The following is a 23,663-nucleotide window of genomic DNA, read 5'->3' on the forward strand; positions in this document are numbered from 1 at the left end:
CCTACCCGACCCAACTCACACCTGACTCAACCCAGGAACTTGACCCAATCGACACCCGACTCAACCTAGCCACCCGACCCAATTGTCCTAACCCACGCCGACCCAACTCCTAAATCAAATATTCAATTAAGAATATATATAAAATATTTAATTTTTTTATTTTTAAATATAATATAATATATATTCAAGTGAGTCGAGCTGAGTTCGAGTCGAGTCAAATCAAGATCCACTATAATCAAACTTGGTTTGTTTTCAAAATGAGTTGCATCATTTGAAGCTTGGCTCGCCTCGAGTCGTCGTTCGAGCTAAGTCAAGTCAAGCTAGATCGAGCCGAGCCAAGTTAGCTTTTCGAGCTAGCTTGGCTCATGTACAGCCCTAATTCTAATAACTAACACAAGTAATCATGAAATAAAGATATCAATCATTAATCAAAATCAAAAGGGAACTATCACTTAAATTAAGATGAAAGTGGAAAGCCCAAGGGAAAAGTTCATTACCTTACGAGTCGAATCATCTACCAATATCGCTAGGAAGTGTGTGCAACCTTAGAGTCAAATCCTACCATGAATTATGAAATTGTATGGTTAGATCAAAGTTCTACAAACTATCTATGACTAGGATTAACATTAAGATCTTAATTATGTAATCTAGTGAACTTTGACCTATAATCTAACCTAAGGTTAGGGTTTTGAGAAATGCAAGTTTCATAGTTATAACATCTAATCACATAATCAAATCTAAATTTCCACATAAGAGGGTAGAGAGATAGTTGACCTTAAGTTGACTTGGATCCCAACTGCATGATGGCCCTTAATTTGAGGGATGGGGCATTTGCCCAGCCGTTTTGATGCTTTGTTGATCTTAGATGCTTTGGATCATGGTTCGGATACCTTTTGTTGGTTCATATTGGATTTTTCCTATATCTAATAGTTTAGATTGTCTGCGGCCTATTTTGACAAGTGGTGGGTCACTTTTGACCTTGACAACGCATTTTGGGGTAGATTCTTTGTATCTTTGCATCAAAAGGAGGATTTGGATTGTCTAGATTGGAGATACCAGTGGCTGCCTATGCACCATTTGTTGATATGGCATTGTCATTTCACCTACCACTAGGCCGCTCGACCAATCTTGAGAAGGCAAGAGCAGAACTGACAGAAGAGCAGCACCCTGGGGGTTGCTCATCCCTTAATACATGAGCTATTTCAGCTCATCTTGGTTCGGTTCGTCTCATCATACTCTCTATCCATTTAGCATATTCCCTAGTTTATCTGTTTTAATTTCTTACTATGAATCTTCCATTTGTCTTATCCCTTCTCCTCATTTTGTCTTCTTCTTATTTCCTTTCTTGGGCTACTAAAGATGGACTTTAGGGCACATGATGGTTGTAGTAGGTGGGTCCCACCCATTAGAAACTTCTTTAATTCTGAATGATGGAGATGCCTTCATTGTGGAAGACTTAAATGGTGCCACTACAAGAAAAATGACCTTGATCGGCAGCCAAAACCGCCCCTAGAAGTCCAAAAAACTGACGGTAGAAGAATTACCGGCGGTTGGGCACGTGCCACTAAACGGGGGCATTGCTGTATCTTTTACCGGCGGTCTCCTCTTTTAGCGACGTTTTAAACGGCCGCCGCTAATAGTCGACCTTTAGCGGCGCTTACGATACTTCAGGGGCGCTTCTATGATTGCCGCTGAAAACTATAAAGGCGCTCGTAAAAGCAGTAAAAGCGCCGCTAAAAACTCCACGAAGCGCCGCTAAAATTGTACAAACGCCGGTGAAAGGTAATAAAAAACGCCGTTGAAGTGACAAGAAACGCATGTAAATTTTTGTTAGAAATGCCGCTAAACTTACTACAAACGCCGGTAAGATGGAACAAGTGCTGCTGATACATTGAGAAACGCTGCTAATGCTTTTGAAAACGCCGCTAAAGTGCCAACAATAGAAATTCCTCTTGATTCTTTACTAATCCTTTCACACAAATTCCTGTTGATTTTGACTAATCCTTTCTTGTAATTGCTGTCCTACAATCGAATCTCCGTCAATCTAACTATCAAATTTCTATCTGCATAACTATCAAAAACTTATAATTGAATGACAAGAATTTGAATTACCTAATAATCTAACATTCATCAAGACAACAATTAGCACAATATCAACAAAACAATTAATGGTCTATTTAAAGTTTTCAAAACAAACGATAAATGTCTTCCTTTCCTAGCCTTTCATATGAACTGTTTCAGTAAGGCCCCCTTCTAGACCGATCATATGTCTTCCTTTCCTAACCACATCTTCTGGCAAATGTCTACAACACCAACCTCACTGGCCATGATCACGTGTCGACTATGTGTGATGTAGGCCCTCTTCTTACAATGAGCCTAAATTCCTCCCTAAGAAGTTTCCTTGCAATGGGCTGAGAAGCATAGCTGATTCGGTAAGTGGCACAGCATTGAGATTATACTGCTTGGAGCTGTAGAGTGCTGCAGAACCAGGCCCTCTATTTGTTGAAGACTTGAACCTTTATAAATAATCAAGGCCCATGATAAACAAGAAAATAAAAGGACAATCAAGGCCAATGATAAACAAGAAAATAAAAGGACAATCAGCTCCATAAGTCACCTCTATAGTTGGGAAAGTGTCACAGTAAAAAAAATTGTCATTGTATCAATTGGAACTTTTCTTCTCTTTTCTTTCTTTTTTCATTTCCTTTTTTCTTAATGATTTGCCTTCAATTGGAACTTTAATCACATTAATAAATTGTCATTGTATCAAACTATACGGTGCTACAGGGCTTACAAGCACCACAATACAACCCCTACTCAATTGCTTGCTGGTAGGTATTGCAAATCATAAGCAACAAAGGAAACAAAAATTGGCCTTGTAAAAGAAAACCAGTAAGAAAAACACACCAAGTATGAAAAAGTTTAGAAAGAAAAAGCAAACAAAAGTCATCACCTGATATTCTTGAAGTGGATTTCGTTGCTAGTCAGGCATGAACAAGAAGCATCCAAAACCTAAAGAAATAAGAAAACTCAACAGTCAGAATGTAGATGATAAATATGATTGATTTAGTTCATTCATATTCGTAAGATTCCATTAATTTACCTTAGGGCCCGTTTGGCTGGTCGGATTGGAAGGGATTGCATGGTATTGGAAGGGATTGGAAGTTAAATCCCGAGATTGGCCGGGCGTGCCAAACAGAGTCGGTAATTTGATCCCAATCCCATGGATCTTAAGACAATCCACTGACAATACCATCATTAACTTTAAATCGCATCCAATCCACCCTAATCCATTCAAATTTGCCTGGGACATGTTTGGTTCATGGGATTGGAAGGGATGGGAAGGTTTAATCCCCAGATTGGCAGGGCGTGCCAAACAGACTGGATATAGCAATCCCATGGATCTCAAGACAATCCACTGACAACACCATCATTACCTAGAAATCCATGCCATCCATCCTAATACCATTCAATCCCTTCCAATCCACCTGGCCAAACGGGCCCTTAGATACTCTAAGGGGACCATGATAGAGGTGGTGATAATGGACAAGATGGCTTTTTCACTCGCACAAGATAGGGTCCTAGATAGGAATTTTGGCAACCAAGAAAAAAAAGATCCTTGAAGCAGACCCTAAGAAGCTGGGACAAGATACTTCTCTTCTACCAAGTCTATCCAACAAAGAAAAATAAACAAGGAGCAGCCCGCAGTTTCTAAATGCTAAGTAAATTCCTAGCATTTCAATAGCAAAAGGAAACGAACCAAAATCAACTTGCTATGAGAAACTAATGAAAAACAAACAAAAAACAACAATAAGGCCACTGAATCCTAGCTTTTTTAACATAAGATGCCTTAAAATGTAACCAAAAGGAAAACAAACACAATCTAATTCTCAGGCAATATCTGAGCAAAAATTAGATATAACCAACTCTGAATGGTCCTGCAACCCCATTTAGAAAAAAAATCGCAAGGAGAGATGAAATGCAGACCTTCTGCTTCTTGAGCCTTTCATTCTCTTCTTCCAGACGTGAAACCTTGTTCTCCAGCTTGTTTGTGTATGCCTGCCACTATGAGGAATAAATTCTCAGTCTTAAAAAAATAGAAAATGAAAGTAATTGGTTTTCAAAACAAGCAACTTGATTTTCCATTTCATTTTTTAATGGGTGCATGGCTGTATGATGAAATCCATGTTTTTATGTGTGTATATGCATGCATGAATGGATGGAGTATGGATGGATGTATGTATGCTTGCACGGATGGATGGATGAGGTGTGTTTGTGAATGTGTGTATGCACGCATCATGATGGATGGATGGATCCACAATTTTCTCCATGTTTCCCTGAGTCAACGATATGTGCTTTTAGGCCCCATTAAGGGAAAATTTATTATTCCTAAATATAAAAACATGCATCTTAATATTCAGTTAGAACAAAATCTGGGCTTGTTTTTTGAAAGGTCAAAAGATATTAGTACCTAGATGCATGGTGCAAAAACAATTGTCTGACTGGCACTCATTTGATTTGATGCACCAGGGTTGATGATATATTTTGACAACTCAAAATGGCTGGAAAAGATCAGGGCCAAATTACCTTGTTGGACCGTGCATGTGCAACAGAAAACTAAGATTGGTCGTTGATGACAGGGAATGAAGAATCACCAATGCAATCCTTGTTCTAAGACAAATAAGAAACTTAAGTATCATGCAGTCCATGCAGATTCACAAACTGTTAAAAGAAAGCCAGCTATTGGCCAGTGTTAGGACTTACTCTTTCATACACATATAAGTTTCCATTGGCATGAGCAACGACAAAAGTGCCTTCACATTCAGGAATTCATATGATGCTGGTGCATCATTGACTGTGGAAAATAATATTTGCAACTTTAGGCTAACAAGCACATGAGATCTTCTATAGGAACAAACAAGCATCAAGTCATCTAAGAAATTGCATATAATAAACAGAACCAACAAGGGATGTGACCATTAACATGTTGCAAGAACTCATGTTTAGGACTTTTTTCTTGAACAAAGCGACTGCGCAACAATTGGCTATGTGTGTTTCACCAGTTTTACCAGAACCTACTTTGCTTAAGGCTCACCATACAGGTCCTCTGTGGACTGTTTTGCAAATAGTACAGAGTGCTTTACCTGCATTTTTTAACTACTTTGGGGAGAGGCATTTGATCAGTAAAAGTGAAATGGTGAGGATTGATTTTAATAGAGATTTACTGCAGTCATCATTCACAGAGATTGTTACTTCTGTTCTTAATAAGAAGGGAACAGAAGAGGCTATTAAGTTCTTTAATATGTTGTAGCCATTGCTGATGGATATTCTCTTTTTAGAAGGATGTAGTGTTGGCTTGAATGATTTTGACATTCCCAAGGTTGTTATTGAAGATATAAAGAAGAAGATTCAGGACATATCACCTTTGCTGTTTCACTTGAGATCAAATTACAATGAACTTGTAGAGTTGCAAGTGGAAAGCTACCTGAAAACTATAAAACTGCCTATCGTGACTCGTATTCTAAAGTTATCTGCTTTGGGTAATTTGATAGATTCTAAAAATGATTCAGCTATCAGTAAGGTTGTTCAACAACTTGGCTTTTTGGGGCTTCAACTTTATGACCGAGGGAAGTTTTATTCAAGGCGTTTGGTTGAGGATATGAGTTTCCACTTCCAAAATAAGTATTCTGTTAATGGTGTTGACTATCCTTCTAAGGCATTTGGGTTAGTTAAGAGCTCCTTTTTTCAAGGTCTGACCCCTTATGAAGAGTTGGTCCATTCCATATCATCTAAGGAAGTGTTGATCCGTTCTTCCAGAGGACTTACTGAACTAGGAACTTTATTTAAAAATCTAATGGCCACACTTAGAGATGTCGTTATCTGTTATGATGGGACAGTGAGAAACCTCTACAGCAATTCTATAATTCAATTTGACTATGGACAGGTGGACGAAAATAGTCCTGCAAGTTCTCTTGCTGGTGAATTGGTTGGTGTATTAGTTGCTACTGCAGTATCAAATCCTGCATATAAAGCAATTCTTTAAAGATGAAAAAAAAAAGAAAGAAAAAGAAAAAAAGAATCATAAACGACCAACTGATGTACCGGCTGCAAATCTAAGATGTACCAGTTGATTTTAAAAAATCTTTAAAGAGTTTTTGTTGCTGCCTATATAGCAACGATAAAATCTTTTGAAATTCTTATCAAGCACACATCTACAAGGCTTTAGGACAAGACCTGATGAAGTAGGAGACAGTTTAATATCATTTTGTTTTCTATTATCTCCCTCTTACCTATTGTGCTATGCTATTAGCTCATTTAAATACTTACTAGGAATTTTCTATTGCTGGAAGTCTTATACAACTTTCTTTTATGGAAAATAGTTACTGAGTTGATGTTACTGTAGGAGCCAACTACCAATGCAATCATTTGGAAGTGCACCAAGCTCCAACATTTTGAAATTCAACAACAGTTCGACAAATGTTGGAAGCAACATACTAACCTTCTCTCTAGTTGCACTGCCACACCATCCCGGTTCTACAAATAATAAGTTAATCAGCATCCTCAATGGGACTGAAATTGTAGTTAATAAAATATTAACACCCAAATGAAGGAAGAATGTCCAAACTTCTGAAAAAATTTCAACAAACCACAGTCCGAGGGAGTTGGCAAAGGAAGTAGACCCAAGAAAAGAAGCAAACAGGGAATATAAAATCAACTAAGCTGATACAAATCCAGAGACTCCCCTAGATCTAGAAATGATAATAGAAATATAACTTCCAAAGTGGTAGCATACATCTCCAAGTATCAGGCCCTGGTCAACTCAACATGTGGGTATCAATGTACAAAACAAATAAAAAGCTACCAAGCTTTACCATGTTCTTCTGGAAATTTATGTGTCGTGGTCCATCTGATGGTGGACCCATCCTATGGACAACTTGGATGTTCCACAAGAGTGCCAGCTTGGCCTTGGTGGCGGTATGTAAAGGGCACTACGATTTACAAGAATGTGGCATGGATACGGTGAGAAATATGCAGACATGCAAGATTCGCAATCAAAGAAACCTGGAAGGATAGCCCTCAAATTCAACTTCTACCGATTCATCTGTAGTTGATCCAATCATATTATTCACCCATGCTTCAGCCTAAAAATAATTGCAGTCAAAACTCTGTTATGAATCAGTTGCCAATAGGAAACTATCTCTTGATCAAATATCGAAATAGTTCACTGCCATGGAAAATCCAACAGATAAACTATTTGCCTACGAGCTTTTGATATTACAATAATGAGGAGAGATTGATATGAGTTTCTCACTTTTGAGCTTTCGGACTTGGAAAATGTTTTTGGCATTTAGGGGAAGGGCGTCAATGAAGAAAATGCTTTCCACAATGCATATCAAACCACAGTTTTCTGATCAATAACAAAGCAGTTAATTTAAGATTCATCAGTTGAAGTTCTAAAGAAAAAGATTGAATCAACATGGTCCTATAGATGCTTTGTCAAATGTACCGAGTCCAATGCCAATAGCAAAGACAGGAAGGCCCTACCAAAAAGAAAGGAGACTCATGTTGGTTGAAGTTACATTTGAGATTATGAAATAACCACAACGAGCATTTTAACTGACTATAGTATGACCAGAATAGGCATTTTATGGCAAGTAAAAGCTTACAAGTACATATTGTACAGGCTTACCTCTTTTGAGTATCCAGACAGTCCAATAAGTTGAGAATCACGGTATAAATTAGCAGGAATTATAGGTTTCTGTAATGACAAACAATACTCACATTAGACTTCTCAAGACCATAAAGACTACTCACAAACCTTTTATCAAGACTATATGCTTGAGACTTCTCAAATTTTTCTTGACTGACCACTCCAACCAAAGGTTTAGGAAGAATTGATAGCTTTAGAGATGCATGTTGCCGTATATCCAGATGTAGATGTACATCAAGACCATAAAGCCTGTAAGATAGGATCCTCATCACTAAGAAATTCAAGCAGAAAATAAACTTGACAATGCAGAAAATGATCAAACATTTATTAAGCATTTTCTAACAATAGTCAAAACAGAAATACAAATACATGACACCAACCACATTTATTAGAGTTAAAAAGGAGTAGGAATACAAAGAGGTTTATATACATGGACCTGAAAGTCAAGCAGCTCTTGCTAGAAATTAAACGGTAAAAAAAAAAAAAAAAACCCTTCCATGCAGACAACAAACCAAGTAACTAAAGTATGGATGACACTGTGAAAGTTCCTTGTTTATGGATACCCCACAATTTATTAAAAAGGAAAAGAAGCACAAAAATGAAAGATGGCAATGCAACATGAATAGTAGTAAATACATCAATCAGCCAAGAACTACAGTGCATAGCAGATATCGAGAATTTCCTCCAATAATTTCCTCCAATACATCAATCAGCCAAGAGTGCATGAGTTCTCATACTATCATATCCTAAACTTAAGAAATTAAGGGCACATTTTGTCGTCTTCCAAACTGACTATCTGAGGCAGAACAGATGCACATCTGTCATACAAGCATTTGCCAAATTCTGAATCTAAATAAGTAGCATTTCCAATAGTTCTTCTCTCCAAATTGATAGAAGTGGGGAAACAAATCTTCCGGCATTGCTTTTTTAGATATCCTTCAATCCCACAATGGTTACATGGGACATCCAATAGGCCTTAAACCTGTCAAACGAGCTAGAAAATATAGTTGCAGCCAAAGTTTTTGTTTTGTGCCCACGGTTAATTTGATTCAAACACTTCACAAATTTCATGAAACTCCCAGGACCCATTTGATCAGCATAGTGCAAGTTCTGAATGAACAAACCTGATGGTGCAAATGCAATATGATGCAATCATCGATCACAAGAAAAAAAAAGTAAGGTCTTCAGCTCTAACCAAGTAGCATGAATTTTACAGTAGTAAAAGAAGGTTTGTTGAGAAAACGTTGGAAGCCCCACGAGTCTCCTTAGAGATTAAGGCTTGTTACTCTCCCACAATCTCCACCATAAACATGGAACATATACACTTATATAAGTAAGAAAAGGATTCAAATGAACATATCCAATAAATGAGAATTGAGAAAATAAAAATACCAAGAAATTTTATTATTATTTTTTTTAAAGGAAAACTAAATTCATACATTTTGGTGCAGTTCCCATAGAGACAAGTCCTGTACGAACTTGGCCCCCATGGTCCCAACTTGATCTAATTTTAGGCCTGCAAGTCAAACACGGGCCTATTTTTAAGTCCACCAAATGAACAGGACAGGCGCAGTTTAATTTTGACAGGCCCACCAATTATACATGTCTTAGTCCTCCCACCCAATGAATCACGCAACAAACATGTGAGTTTGCACATAGGAAATGCCTTTTCAGCCTTGAATGTATCCAAAGCCGCATCTACTCCACCAATCTCACCTTGCCAAATCACTTCCTACAGGTTCATAAAACAGTCAATCAAAAATTATTGAGTAGGAATATTTTTCACAACATGGGCATGGATTATGTGGATGTGACCATGCCAAAGAAGAACATAGTAAAGGGAACTGCAGAAATAATCAACCATGCTTTTGGAATGAGAGGGACCTTGGATTCATCCTTCATGTCAAATGTAGACATCAAAATCCCAACTCATGATGGAAAAATAGATTATTATTATTATTCAATAAAGATCGACATAAATCCAGTACTACAAGCAGATTATGATACACAGCAGATAACCCATTTCTTTTTGACAGTCCAACCTTTTTTTTTTCTTTTTAAAGTACACCAGGACAACAAAGTCAACTGATTTTCTGCTCCCACTTAAAAGTTAGACAGTTCTTTAAAACTTGTAAAATCTGATAAGGATACAGAAAAACATATATGAAGTTATTAGTGCAAAAGTCTACCTAAAGAGAAAACCAATTCACTGAATGCAATAGCCAAGCTATTGCAGTTGCATTCACCAGTCTTGGATTTGAGTCACTTGACCAGTGCTAATGCCCATTTCAGAGTTATCTTAGTTTTTAATGTCTTTCAAAGAACTGAAATAGCACACTACAGAAAATGTAAATGTCACAATTTGGTGAATCCCGGAGGGAGAACCATCACAGTTGAATGCAGTTACAGACTGGGTATTGATGATTTGAGTATTTTTATGAGTTTGCCAGGATCTAAAGAACCAACCTGCAAAAAGATTATAAAGTTTTGGCAAATTTAGCAAATGCACGGCTAATGTAAATGGTGATGCCAAAGTAGAAACAAGAATGGAACCTGCAAGGGAGACATTATTAAGTGATTGCAACATGCTCATTTCTATTTTGATAAATGAGCTCACTTGTCATTTAAAGCCAGTGTGATGGACTTTTTGCTTTCCACCTAATATAGAGTGGGGCTTCCATAGTTTCTGAAATCTTGACTCTCTAGGAACCAAATATCTATTATAATGAGTTCATACAATGGACCAAAAGGTGAAGGGACTGAACTTGCCTTCTCTAGATGATGGCGAAGATAAATAACACCATGCATTGCCTTAATAGCAGCAACCCGAGATGATAACAGCACGAAATAAATGAGTTATCATAGGGCTGGATTTGAACAAAATCTACATGAGCTAGAAGTAAAATTGCATGGTGTTAACAACAAAAACAATAACTATTATGACACGATGAAATGGTTAAAAGCAAAATAATATTTTTTTTAGAGGAAAGATGTTGGCTGATTTTAGGAAATAACTGAGCCCATGGGTGCAACATCAGTTGTAAGCTCGCTGTTTTGCAGGAGTCAGCAAAATCATTTATAAGGAGAAGAGATTAAATTATGATCAATTTACATTCCACCTTCTTTTGGTCCAACCATGCCAGGAATGTATCTTTGCCATGTTCTACATCAGTTGCTAGTTTCTGTTATAGTAGTGTAAGCATGCAAAGTACAAACAAACAACTAACCAAAAAGTAAACAGCTTATACTATGGAAAAAGTAAAATGTTTATACTATGGTTGTCTTCTTACAAGGAAGATGGAATATAAGAAAATTAGCATTTGCCTTTTAGGGCTTGTTTTACATATTTATGATAGAAAAGAAGAAGAGAGGGGAAAAAAAATTATACTTACTAATTCCTACAAAATCCCTAATCATAATGAAGCTTGATGATCCTATTCATCCATTCTACTGATCCATAATAGGCATATAGAGATTATTGTATGTCAAATAATATCCAAAGTGTTGGTTTCGGAAGATGGAATGTCTAATGTTCCCCGGCCTTGCCAGTTCCTTTAATCATCCATCTTTCTTTTACATGAGACCCACTAGAGACCTCATCAACCTGATTTTTGGCTACATGGAGGGGTCCACTTGATGAATGCCCCAAACTCATACATGTTGCCACACTTGCATGTATTGGGAGTAGGAACCAAATTCCTACAATGATTAACCCTGCCAGGGCTCTAAGATAATATACAGATAGATGACAAGCACATCATTATTTAGTTAAAGAAAGCATACATAGTTTTTCTATGGAATACCTATGTATAATTATGTTAAGTGTGATTTTGTCTTTTTTTTTTTTAAAAAGAAAACCAGCTGTATATTGATATGGACAAGTATACAATATGATGATTCGGGAGGGCCCAACTAAACAGCATGCCACTCCTATCATATGAAAAAAGGCAAAATCAGACAAAAAAAAAAAAACAGGGGAGCAGAAAATCAGAAGATAATGGCACTGCGCCCGGCTACTGGAGAAAGGCTGAAAGCAAAGCCACAATATGTTTGCACATGCCATTGATCACCCACATGATGAGCGGCCAATGGACCTCTTTGAATATAAGACAATAAATCCGTAGAGGGACAAACTGATGATTGAAAATGGGTGATTTCTAGACGTCCATGGACAAAGGCTTCTGTAAGAAAAGCTTTGTATGATCTACATCCCTATTGCAAATCAATGTTACGATACCTAAAGGGAAGGTGATACGATTAATTGACAGTACTAAATAGTTAATCGAAAGAGGGTGCCCCAAGTCTAGCCAGCATATTTGCTTTGGGTGTGAGGGCCTATTTATTTACCAATCGTGGTTGAAGCATTTCTTCAAACACATAGGGGGCCATGGACAGCGGCAGACATGGCTGCCACTGCGATGGATGCTGCCCAATTTCTGGTCATCGAAAGAGGAAAATAGAGAGAAAGAGAGAGTACCTTCAAGTGCCTTCTCAGATTTATTCTTTTCTCTTCACCGTTGATGACCACGTCCGTAGGTTACCGGGCCTACTCGATCTGTAGCTGTAGATCTGATCTAAGAACCCTGAGAATAAGAATAAAGGAAGAGAAATAAGAGAGAGAATGAGATTTGGAGATGGGAGATGGAAAGTTCCAAATCAAAGATGGGAGAAGCGCATGAGACGAGAGGGAGAGATGAGAAAGGGAGTGCTACAAACGAGGAATAGAAAGAGGGGAGAAGGGTTATGGAGAGGAGGCACGCGGGAGAAGAAACGTGATTTGGAGTTCCAGCGCACGGGAAAAGAAGCGCTATTTGAGTTCGGGCGTGCGATTTGGGGTAAAATAGATTTTAGGTTTTTTTTTAAAATTTGGAAGGTGTGGCGATGGATTCATCTTACACGGGCGGCCACATAAAAATGCCCCTGATTTCCATCTACAGTAGCGTTTGTTGTGGCTGCCTGTGATAAAAATGCCCCTGATATTAGTATTTCTTGTAGTGTGTATTGAATGGAGGTCTTGAGGGATCTTTGGAGGTAGTGGTTAGAATAGCTTTGAATGCATCAATTAATGTAGGGGTTGGTAAAATTTCATATTTAGATGAGGCATTCTTGGATGAGAGCTTAAATGGTAGAGATAGGGTTGAGAAGGGGGCCATGGGTGAAGCTATCGGTCTATTGGATGTCGATGTAGTTTTTGATGGTGGAGATGATGCCATCATTGAAGTGGAGGGATTGACCCTCTCTTTGGATGGTTGGGATGGCATAGATGTTGCTTTTGATGGCCTGGATCATCTTCTTAATGGTATGGATAAGAGATTTGACCACCCGATTCGCTTGGATATGATGATTGATGATGGAGATCGTGTCCCTTTGATCCTTGATGGTGCGGAGAGTCAAATGTTCCTTTTGGATGGCCATGATGAGGGTTGGGTACCATCTTTTACCCTGGATGAGACAATTGGGTTAGATGCAATTTTAACTCTTCGATTGGGACTGTTGTGATGCCTTTTGATAGTTCAAATGACTTTTTTGCTAGCTTGGATGTGCTTCTGGCGATCATAGCACCCTCAGGTGCTATCCTGGATAGTCAAATTGGTTCAGATGCAATGTTGTACTGTGCGGCCCTTTCTAGTAGCCATGCAATTAACTTGGGTGTGGAGGATTGTGTGTAGTATTCAGATTCATGTTTCTTCGAGCAGTCATTTTTTGCCAATGTGTCTTCCACTTTTGAGATTGGGGAGTCATCCAGGGCTTCAGAGGAGAATTGGGTGATGATTATATCCAACTAATCGTAGAACTTAATGACTCTTTAAGGGATATCTTTATGTTTGATAGTGACATTGTCGTTGACACTGATCTTGATGATGGAGCCTTCAGGAGGCTGTTGAGACTGGTTCATTTTTCGAGGCAATGGGAGTATCAGGTTTTACCCATACCATGCCTATCTATCTGTTGGATGAGGGGATGCCTCATTACGAGATGCCACTGATTCAATTTGATCATATTGTGATTGATGGGGTACCAATTCGCAAATGTCGGTTGAGTTCTCACCTTGCCTATTCTGTTCATCTCCTAGAGTGGATTGATAGTCTATCAGATTATGAGTGTGTCGAGCTAGATGTTTCGGCTTCAGAGGAGTTCTCCATTTGGTTCACATTGATGTTATTTGGCAGATGTTGGGCGTTGTTGTAAGTGTTATGGTCTCATGCTCCTTTGGTTGTCAAATTTTGTTATGCCAAAACCTCTATCTGTGTCTTATGTTTGTATGTTGATATATATATATACACACATATATATGTTCAAGATACAATATCACAATGCTTCAAGTCAAGTATGGTGATCGACTTCAAGAAATGCAAGGTCATTATTTTGTCCTCTTCTGTAAGCATCAATGTTCAGAGCTATATCGATAGGAAGAGTGCTTGTTCAAGACTCAAGTGCATTTCAAGACTCAAGTGCAACTCAAGATGAAGTTTAATTTCAAGCTGTAGAAGATCTCAAGATTAAGCTACGTCAAGTAGAGATCTCAAGCTTTATAAGGTTCAAAGGTCAACCTTCATTTGAAAGAATGAAGTTTCAATGTTCATACTTCATGTCCTAGGTATGAATGACCTTAGATTGACCTTAGGGTAGGTCATTTTGTATACATAATTCAAACTGAATCTGTTTATATGAATTTAGTCTATTCTAAGACTAGTCCTGGACCTTGTTCGACTAGTCCTAGTACTGGTTCGACCAGTCCAAGAAATTCCACGACCAGTCCTAAGTTGTTGCAATTTTTTAGAATGTTTTGGTTATTCTACGACCAGTCGTGGAGACCATTCGACCAGTCGTAGGAATGGTCACGACTCGTCCTTTGACCAGTCCTAGATCTATGACTCGAACTACAGCAACCAATCCTAGTTTCCTATGACTAGTCCTGGGTTAGATATGACCAGTCGTAGGTGGTCTAAGACCAGTTGTAGAAATCCTGAGACTAGTCGTACAACGGTTTTTTAAGATCACGCTCAAAAATTAAAAATGCCGTTGGTTCTACGACCAGTCGAAGGGTTCCCAAGACCAGTTGTAGATGAGATTTTTGCATCTATAAATTGAACACTAATTTCAGAGTTTCATAACTCAATTTAACAAAATTGAAGGCTCCACTCTGAGATAAGTTTGTGTTCATTTTAAGCTACATTGTGCATATTTAATATTCTCTTTTATTAGCTTTTCTTATTTGATTTTGTTCCTATATTCCAATCTTATTTGAAAAGAGGAATTGTTGTATTCCATCTTCTTGGAATCAAAATCAAATAGTGCTACACCCAATTTAGTTTAATTTAAAATCAATTAGAACCTAGAACCATTTTAAAGTAAGTATTGGACATTGAACTTCTATATTCGAACTTCTACTCCAATTAGTTTACCGGGCTCCTACAGAAGGAGAAATCCAGGTATTTTACATTTGTGTAAATCTTCTATTCTTTTTGGTTTTCTTTTGAGATTCCCCAGAAAAATCTCATTGTGTTGGTTATCTAAAGAGAGCCAGAAAACTCAGAAAGTGGGTTTTTAGATTGTGTAAGCCCAAGTTAAAAAGACACAATTGTAAAGGTTTTAGGTGAACCTGGGAAACCTATTTTAATAGTGAATGCTGATATCCCCTGTGTGAGGATATTAGGAGTGGAGTAGCTGTGTGGCTATTGTTGAACAGTTGGTGTACACGCAGGCGAACCACTATAATTCTTTGTGTGTTGTGGTTTGAATGTTCATTTAATTTATATATCTTTTATCATTCAGATTTGTGGGATGTATGTGTGGATGTGAATGTTGTAATATTTACATTTCAAGCATTGTGGGAATGTTGTAATAGTTTAGAATTTATTTCTTGTTATTTCCTTTATTTTCTTTCATTTTGAGTTTTTGATATTCAATTTATTCTAGTAAGGTTGTCCTGCCATAAACCCTTGGTTTTTATGGTGCAAGGTTGTCTTTAGAACAACATTGGTATCAATCTCTTTATTTGAGTTTTCTTTACATTTCCATATTGTGATTTTGATTAAAGTGCTATCATTCCTTTATTTATATTCCGCTGTTAAAATTTTTATTTGGCATAGTCCTATTCACCCCACACCCCCCCCCCCTTCTAGGACATATAGCTAGGCCATTTCAAGTTGTATCAGAGCCTAATAGCTCATTTTTAATTCTTTATTCTTGGATTTATTTCCTGAGCTAACGATTTAAGCTATATATAAGATGTCAAATTTTGATAGCCTTTCAGTCACTAGGCCTCCACCATTTGATGGCTCCAACTATGCCTATTGGAAAGCCAGGGTGAGGATTTTCCTCAAATCAATGGATGAGAGTGTGTGGCAAGCCACAGTGACTGAATGGATCCCACCTACCACTGAAGTGACTAGTATCGATGGTTCAAAATCGATGAGAGTAACACCATATTTCTCATGGACCACTTTTTAGAAAAATGAGAGTAGTGCCAATGCAAAAGCACTAAATGCAATCACTTGCGCACTATCACCGGATGAGTTCAAAAGCTTTATATCCTGTGATACTGCAAAGCAAGCTTGGGATATTTTAGAAATGACACATGAGGGTACATCAATTGTCAAGAAATCTAAAGTCCAACTCCTCACAACCAAATTTGAGGAAATTCATATGGATGAAAATGAAATATTTATGGACTTTTATATAAGATTGAATGATATTGTAAACGCTATGTGGGGTCTTGGCAATAAAATCCCGGAAAGTAAAGTGTGTGCAAAGATACTACGCTCACTTCCTGAACAGTTCAACTCTAAGGTAACCGCGATCTAGGAACTTCGTGATATAGACAATATAAGGGTAGAAGAACTAGTTAGTTCTTTACAAACCTATGAGTTAAATTTTAAAGCTCCTAAAGGTAAATCTATCGCTCTTAAATCTTCTAAATGTATTTCTCAAGAAAACTCTGATTTAGAAAAATCTAAAGACGATATGGCTCTTTTAGCGAAAATTTTTTACAAGATTTTCAAAAGTAAGAAGAGGGTTGATTTTTAAAAATCAAATGATAAGAAAAGATTTAAACCTAAATCTAAAACTTAGAATCTTTGAAAGATTGTCAATGTTACAACTTTCAAGAATATGTGCATTTAACAAACAAATGTCCTAAAAAAGACAAATCTAAAAAGAGAGGAATGTTGGCTACTTGGGATGAATCTTCTGGCACTAAAGCCTCTTCTGAATCAAAAGATTCTGAATCTAAGTCGGGCAATGAAGTTAAAGCCCTTATGACTCTACCCACATTCACCTTTTCAGATCATGATGACTCAACTAGTGAAGAAAATTTGAACTGCATGATGCTTATAATGCCCTATACAAGGAAAGTTGTAAAATTGCCGTAAAATGAAACTTTAAAAAGAAAAGTTTTTAAAAATCAAAGAAAATTTTGATTCGCTTGTTTTAGAAAAATCCTATATTTCAGATTGCTTTGAAAAGAAAAAATGCAATTTAGAATTCAAAATCTCCCTGATTGAAAAACTTAAATCTGAAAATGATAAACTTAAGCTTGAAAACTCTTCACTTTTGAGTTTAAAGGATACATGGAGGTATACCCAAAGAGATCCAAAGTTTGAAAAACTTTTATCCGAATTTAAGAAATGTGGCGACAGATCCGAGTTGGGCTATGATAAGAATATACCTTCTAAACAGAAGAAAACCCCTCCTAAGTTTGTAAAAGGAGAAACCTCTAACTCAAAAGGGAAAAATACTTATCAAAGTTTTTCTAAAAAGGCTAAAACTTTTCAAAAACTTAAAAGCAACTATATCAACTATAAAACTCAAAACCGAAACCCTTTAGTTGAAAAAATAGTTAATTTGCTCAAGGAGCTCTTAAAATCTAACTCAGTAAGTCATTCTTACAACAACAGACAGAAAAAGACCAACTATACTCCTAAACCCAAAATAGTTATGAAATGGGTTCCTAAGGTTACCTGCTTAGTTGCCCACACTGCATTCAAAGTGACAAGCCATTCAAAGTGGTACCTAGATAGTGGGTGCCCCAGGCATATGATAGGCGACAAGGCTTTATTCACCGACCTTAAAGATATGACTGATGGGTCAGTCACATTTGTTGATGGTAGTAATTGCAAGATTATTGGCTAAGGTACGGTTCAACTCTATAACCTTCCCTTATTTAAGAATGTTTTATATGTTGAGGGGCTAAAACACAACCTGTTAAGCATATCTCAAATATGCAATAACAATCACAGTATGAAATTTTCTAATCAAGGTTGTGAATTTTAAACAAAAAGGGTTCTGTAATATTAACTGGTCGCAGGACTTCTGAAAACTGCTATATCGTAAGCGATGGTAGCTCATCTATTCAATCGTGCTACATTGTCCATACCGATGAAACATAATTATGGCATAAACGCCTTGGACATGTACACTACCATAATTTATATAGATTGAGTAAGAGAGAACTAATAAGAGGTCTACCTAAATTACAAAAAGTAGACAAAATATTTGGTGAATGCCAGAATGGCAAGCAAACTAGGAGCTCTCACAAAAAGGTGAACTCCAATACCACATCAAGACCACTCGAGCTTCTCCATATAGACCTTATAGGACCTACTAGGACGGAGAGTCGAGGTGGCAAAAAATAAATCTGGTAATCATGGATGATTTTACCAGATTTACTTGGGTAGCCTTTTTAAGGGATAAATCAGAAACCCTTGATGAAGTAAAAAGGATTCTCAAACGGATCTAAACTGAAAAAAGTTCTTAAGTTTGTAAGATCCGTAGTGATCATGGATCTGAGTTCGAGAATAGCAGTTTTGAGAAATTCTGTAGCGATCAGGGAATATTGCATGAAATCTCTATGCCCAAAACACCACAACAAAATGGAATTGTGGAGAGAAAAAATAGAGTGCTTCAAGAAATGGGAAATGTAATGTTAAATAGTATGAAACTCCCTAGAAATCTTTGGGCTAAAGCCGTAAATACTGCGGCTATATTATCAATCGAGTTTATACATGTAAATCTAATAATAAAACTGCTTATGAACTTTGGTTTGATAAGAAGCCTGTGGTCAAATACTTTCAAGTTTTTGGTAGCAAGTGCTATATTTTGCGTGACCGAGAAAATCTGGGAAAGTTTGACACAAAAAGTGATGAGGGATCTTTTTAGGATATTCCTTAAACAGTCGTGCATATCGTGTTCTGAATAACAGGACTGGTGTGATTCAAGAGTCTATAAATGTGGTCATTGATGATCACTTGAATACACCTGTCCCTAGTTCAGATAATGATGAAGTTCTTTTGATTGATAAACCAGATACTTCATCAAGTCAAAATAATTCTGAATTAAGGAATGTCAAAGATCATCCAACCACTCAAATTCTTGGAAACCCTCTCACTGGTGTGCACACTCGTAGACAATTAGAAGACATGTAACTACGTGTATTTTAAATCCCAGATTGAACCAGTAAACGTAAAAGAAGATCTTTCTGATGAAAACTGGATAGTAGCTATGTAGGAAGAACTTAATCAGTTTGTTCGAAATGATGTCTAGTACCTTGTTCCTAGACCTATAGATAAACATATTATTGGAACAAAGTGGATTTTCAAAAATAAGTTTGATGAACTTAGTAATATTATTTGAAACAAGGAAAGACTGGTTGTACAAGGGTACACTCAAATAGAAGGGATTGATTACGATGAAACCTTTGCCCCAATTGCTCGCCTTGAATCAATCAGACTTTTTATATCCATTGCATGCTTTAGAAAGTTTAAAATTTATCAAATGGATGTAAAGAGTGCCTTTTTGAATGGCGATTTACATGAAGAAGTATATGTTGAACAAGCTACAAGGTTTGAAGACCCTAAGTATACTGATCATGTATACCGTCTTAAAAAAGCTCCATATGGTCCAAAACAAACTCCCAAGGCATGGTACAAAAAATTGACTAAGTTTTTACTAAGTCATAATTTTCAAATGGGTAGTATCGATAAGACGCTTTTTATTAAGAAACATAACGATGATATTTTAATAGTTCAGATCTATGTTGATGATACTATTTATGGATCAACATGTACTAACATGACGACTGAGTTTGCAGATTTAATGAAATCTAAGTTCGAAATGAGCATGGTTGGGGAATTAAATTATTTCCTAGGATTGCAAGTAAAATAACAACCTGATGGTATTTTTATTTCTCAAACCAAGTATGACTTGAACTTGATTAAAAGTTCAGATTTGTAAATGGTAAGAATTTTGATACTCTTATGAGTACAACTCTAAGACTCTTAAAGGACTCTATAGGTAATGATGTGGATCTTAAATTGTATAGAGTATGATTGGTAGTTTACATTATTTAACTATTAGTAGACCTGATATTACTTTAAGTGTTGGTATTTGTGCAAGATATCCGTCTAACCCTAAAGAGTCACATCTAACTACGGTTAAGCGAATTATTTGATATGTCGCAAGTTCTGTAAATTTGGGTCTTTGGTATTGAAATGGCCAAGCTATATGTCCTACAGGGGGGTGAATAGTACTATGCCAAATTTAAAACTTAATACTGCGGAATATGAAACAAAGAATAGATAGCACTATACACCAATCACAGAATAGGAATGAAAAGCAACCTAAAATAGAGAAATAGAAACAAAAATTGTTCTAAGGACAACCTTACACCAAAAACCAAAGTTTATGTTAGGACAACCTTATTTTTAAAACAAATAGAGAAACTGAAGCTCAACGTAATAAAGTGATAGCAAAAATATAATGCTGAAATCTAAATCTAAATTATTACAACATTTCCCACTGTGCTTGAAATGAAATGATTACAACATTCACGTTCACACGTACATTCCACAATTGTGAATGATAAAAGATAGGAAATATAAATCACACATCCACAACACAAAGAATTATAGTGGTTCACCTGTGTGTTCACCAACTGTTAAACAACAGCCACACAGAATGCTACTCCACTCCTAATATCCTCACACAGAGGATATTAGCATTCACTATCAAATAGGTTTTCACAGGTTCACCTAAAACCTTCACAAATGTGTATTTTTCAAAGGGCTTAACAATTCAAAAACCCTCACTTCTAAGTTTTCTGGCTCTCCTCAGGTAACTAACAACTTTGAGATTTTTCTGGCTTAACCTCAAACAAAACCAAACAATGTAAATTACACAAATTGTAAAATACCTGATTTTCTCCTTTGTTGTAGCAGCTCAGAAGAACTAAGTCAGACTAAAGATTTGAATGTCAAAGTTCAATGTCCAATACTCACTTTATAATGCTTTTAGGTTCTAATGGATTTTAAATTAAAACAAAAGGGCTAGCTCTAATTGATTTTGATTTCAGAAAAAGGAAAACAACAATTCCTCTTTTCAGATTAGATTGGAATGCAAGAAACAAAATCAATTAACAAAGTTAAAGAAAGAGAATATTAAATATGCACACTTAGCTTAAATGGAGCACCGACTTATCTCTCAGAAGACCAAATTAAACTAACTTGAATTGCCTTATTTATTCCAAGATTTGTGCTCTATTTATAGGTGAGCAAATCATGTCTTTGACTGGTCTAAGGACCTCTACGACTGGTCGTAGAGCCAACAAATATTTAAAAATTCAGGTGCGATAAGATTTGACAGTTTCACGACTGGTCGTAGGTGGTCTACAACTGGTCGTGAGTCTCCTACGACTGGTCGTAGGTTTCACATGACTAGTCGAAGCTAGTCGAATTTCAACGCTGTAAATTGAGTCGTAGCTCTACGACAGGTCGAAGATGCAGTCGACACTGTACCTAAGACTGGTCGAACAGTCCCCAGGACTAGTCGAAGCCCAACAGAAAATTTCTAATTTTTGTAACAAACTTACGACTGATCCAGGAAATGTTTAGACAGGTCGAAGCAGTGCTAGGACTAGTCGAACAAAGTCCGGGACTAGTCTTAGAACAGACCAAACTCACTTATATAAAACATATGAATTATGTATCCAGAATGACTTACTCTAAAGGTCAACCTATGGTCAGTCATACCTCAATAGTGAAGTAAGGACATTGAAACTTTAGAGACGAGTGACCTTTGAAAGTAATGGAGCTTGAAGTCTTGATGGAGCTCAAACTTGAAAGCTTCTTGAGATCTTGAGGTAGAACTTGAAAGCTTCTTGAGATTCTTGACTTGTGAACAGTGCTTGTCAACCTAAGTTGATCTTGAGTAGAGCATTGTTCTTCACAGATGCAAGCTTCATAACAGTGTCTTTGACACCACAAATTTGACAACACAAAGGGCTATAAACTATGTCACTTACAATCTCCCCCTTTGTCAAATTAGTGACAAAACACACTTTCAAGATATGTTACATAACACAAAATATCTGATTAAAGAATCATGCACCAGTTGTTATCAACCAACATCCTGCAGACTTGTAAATCAATATTCAGTCCACCTCTACTCACTTCTTCTCACACCTCTGCACATACTCCCCCTGAGTAACATACTCATAAAGCACCGTACAATAAAATGCTACTCCTCATGACAACATCCATATCCATATACATATCCATAACATATCCATACTCCCCCTTTTTATCACAGTAAGACAAAGGAATCACAAAATAGATGGTTGAGGAGAAATAATCAATGAGAAATATGAGAGGTAACCAGTCAAGATATGAGAACATAGCATAAGCAACACACATAATTCATAGACCGAGCTAAGTTAAAAAGAGTGACAAACTCAAAAACTAGTTAGGAGTAATAAAGTTATTATAGAACAGTAATTTAAAAATACTAATCTGACCCAGAAGAAGGACCAGGAATGGAAGGATCAAGTTGATGCATGCCTTTGTTCAAGCGCCTAAGATATTTGCGCATATATTTGAACTGTAAATCATGGGCAACAGACATGTTTTCCATATTAACATTTAGACACTCAACTTTATCTTCCAATGCACTCAGACGTGCATCAAATGAAGAAGGCTCATAATCTGGATCATTTGTAGAATCGGACTCAAGTTCTTTAAAAATATCATCTATGTTAATATCATCAGGAGGAAGATCACCAGCTTCTTCCTCATGTACAGCTTCAGCACCGCCAACACCATCACCTTGGCCAGGAAGGAAATCTAGCTTCATCTTATTGATATTGGAATTGTTAAATATCAGATGATGGATAGGGGCCTCTCCAACCGGCATGTCGACTGACATATGTGTAGCTAACACAGTCATCAAATATCCAAAAGGAATGTCACTATGGCTAGGATGGAGATGAAACCGAATGATGAAGTGATAAATTAAGGATGGTAAACAAATGTTAACACCTCTAACAATAGAATGAAGAATACGAACCATGAAGGACATCAATTCAGATTTGTTACCCGACCGAGGATACAAATTAGACGCAAAGATTTTATAAAGAATTCTGTATTTGGGTAACAAATACCTTGAGGGAAGCGCATTCCCTTTATACGTCCATTGTACATCCAAATTGCATAAGACATTAGTCAGCATACATTTTCAGCGATAGAGGGTTTATCATATAAAGTATGGATAGGAATACCCTCATCATTCACTGAAATATCTATAAGGGCTGAAATCAAATGTCGATCAACTTCAAATGGCCCTTCTCTTGTGGAGATAGAAAAAGTTAAATTTTCCAGTGAGAAAGCACATTTGCATGTAAGCATGGATTGGGCAATGGACCAGTATGCTGGCCCACCCCAAAGCAATAAGTTATTCCAACCTACAGATTGAAGCATAGGAAAAATATTAAAAGGAGCAACATGATTAATATCAACTGGATGCTCAACAATAACATTATGCAATCGGATGTCTCGAACATAAGATGGATCGTCCCCAGGAGCCCTAAGATGACGCTTAATGATAGGGGTTGATCTGGAAGAAGAAGACGGACCACGGGACGTTAATTTTCTTCCTCTAGAAGCCATATGCAATAATGATT

At 36.9% G+C, this 23,663-nt stretch overlaps 1 long non-coding RNA gene across 1 annotated transcript; it reads right to left on the reverse strand.

Moving 5' to 3' along the window:
• Positions 1–2,088: 2,088 nt before the first annotated feature.
• Positions 2,089–4,062, reverse strand: LOC131250452 (uncharacterized). Its single transcript, XR_009173384.1, has 3 exons — positions 3,988–4,062; positions 2,954–3,012; positions 2,089–2,516 (listed from the first exon to the last, which is right to left on the reverse strand). It is a non-coding gene; the product is annotated as an uncharacterized LOC131250452 (long non-coding RNA).
• Positions 4,063–23,663: the final 19,601 nt, after the last annotated feature.

This window comes from Magnolia sinica, chromosome 1, assembly GCF_029962835.1.
Source record: "Magnolia sinica isolate HGM2019 chromosome 1, MsV1, whole genome shotgun sequence".
Classification (NCBI taxonomy): Eukaryota; Viridiplantae; Streptophyta; class Magnoliopsida; order Magnoliales; family Magnoliaceae; genus Magnolia; species Magnolia sinica.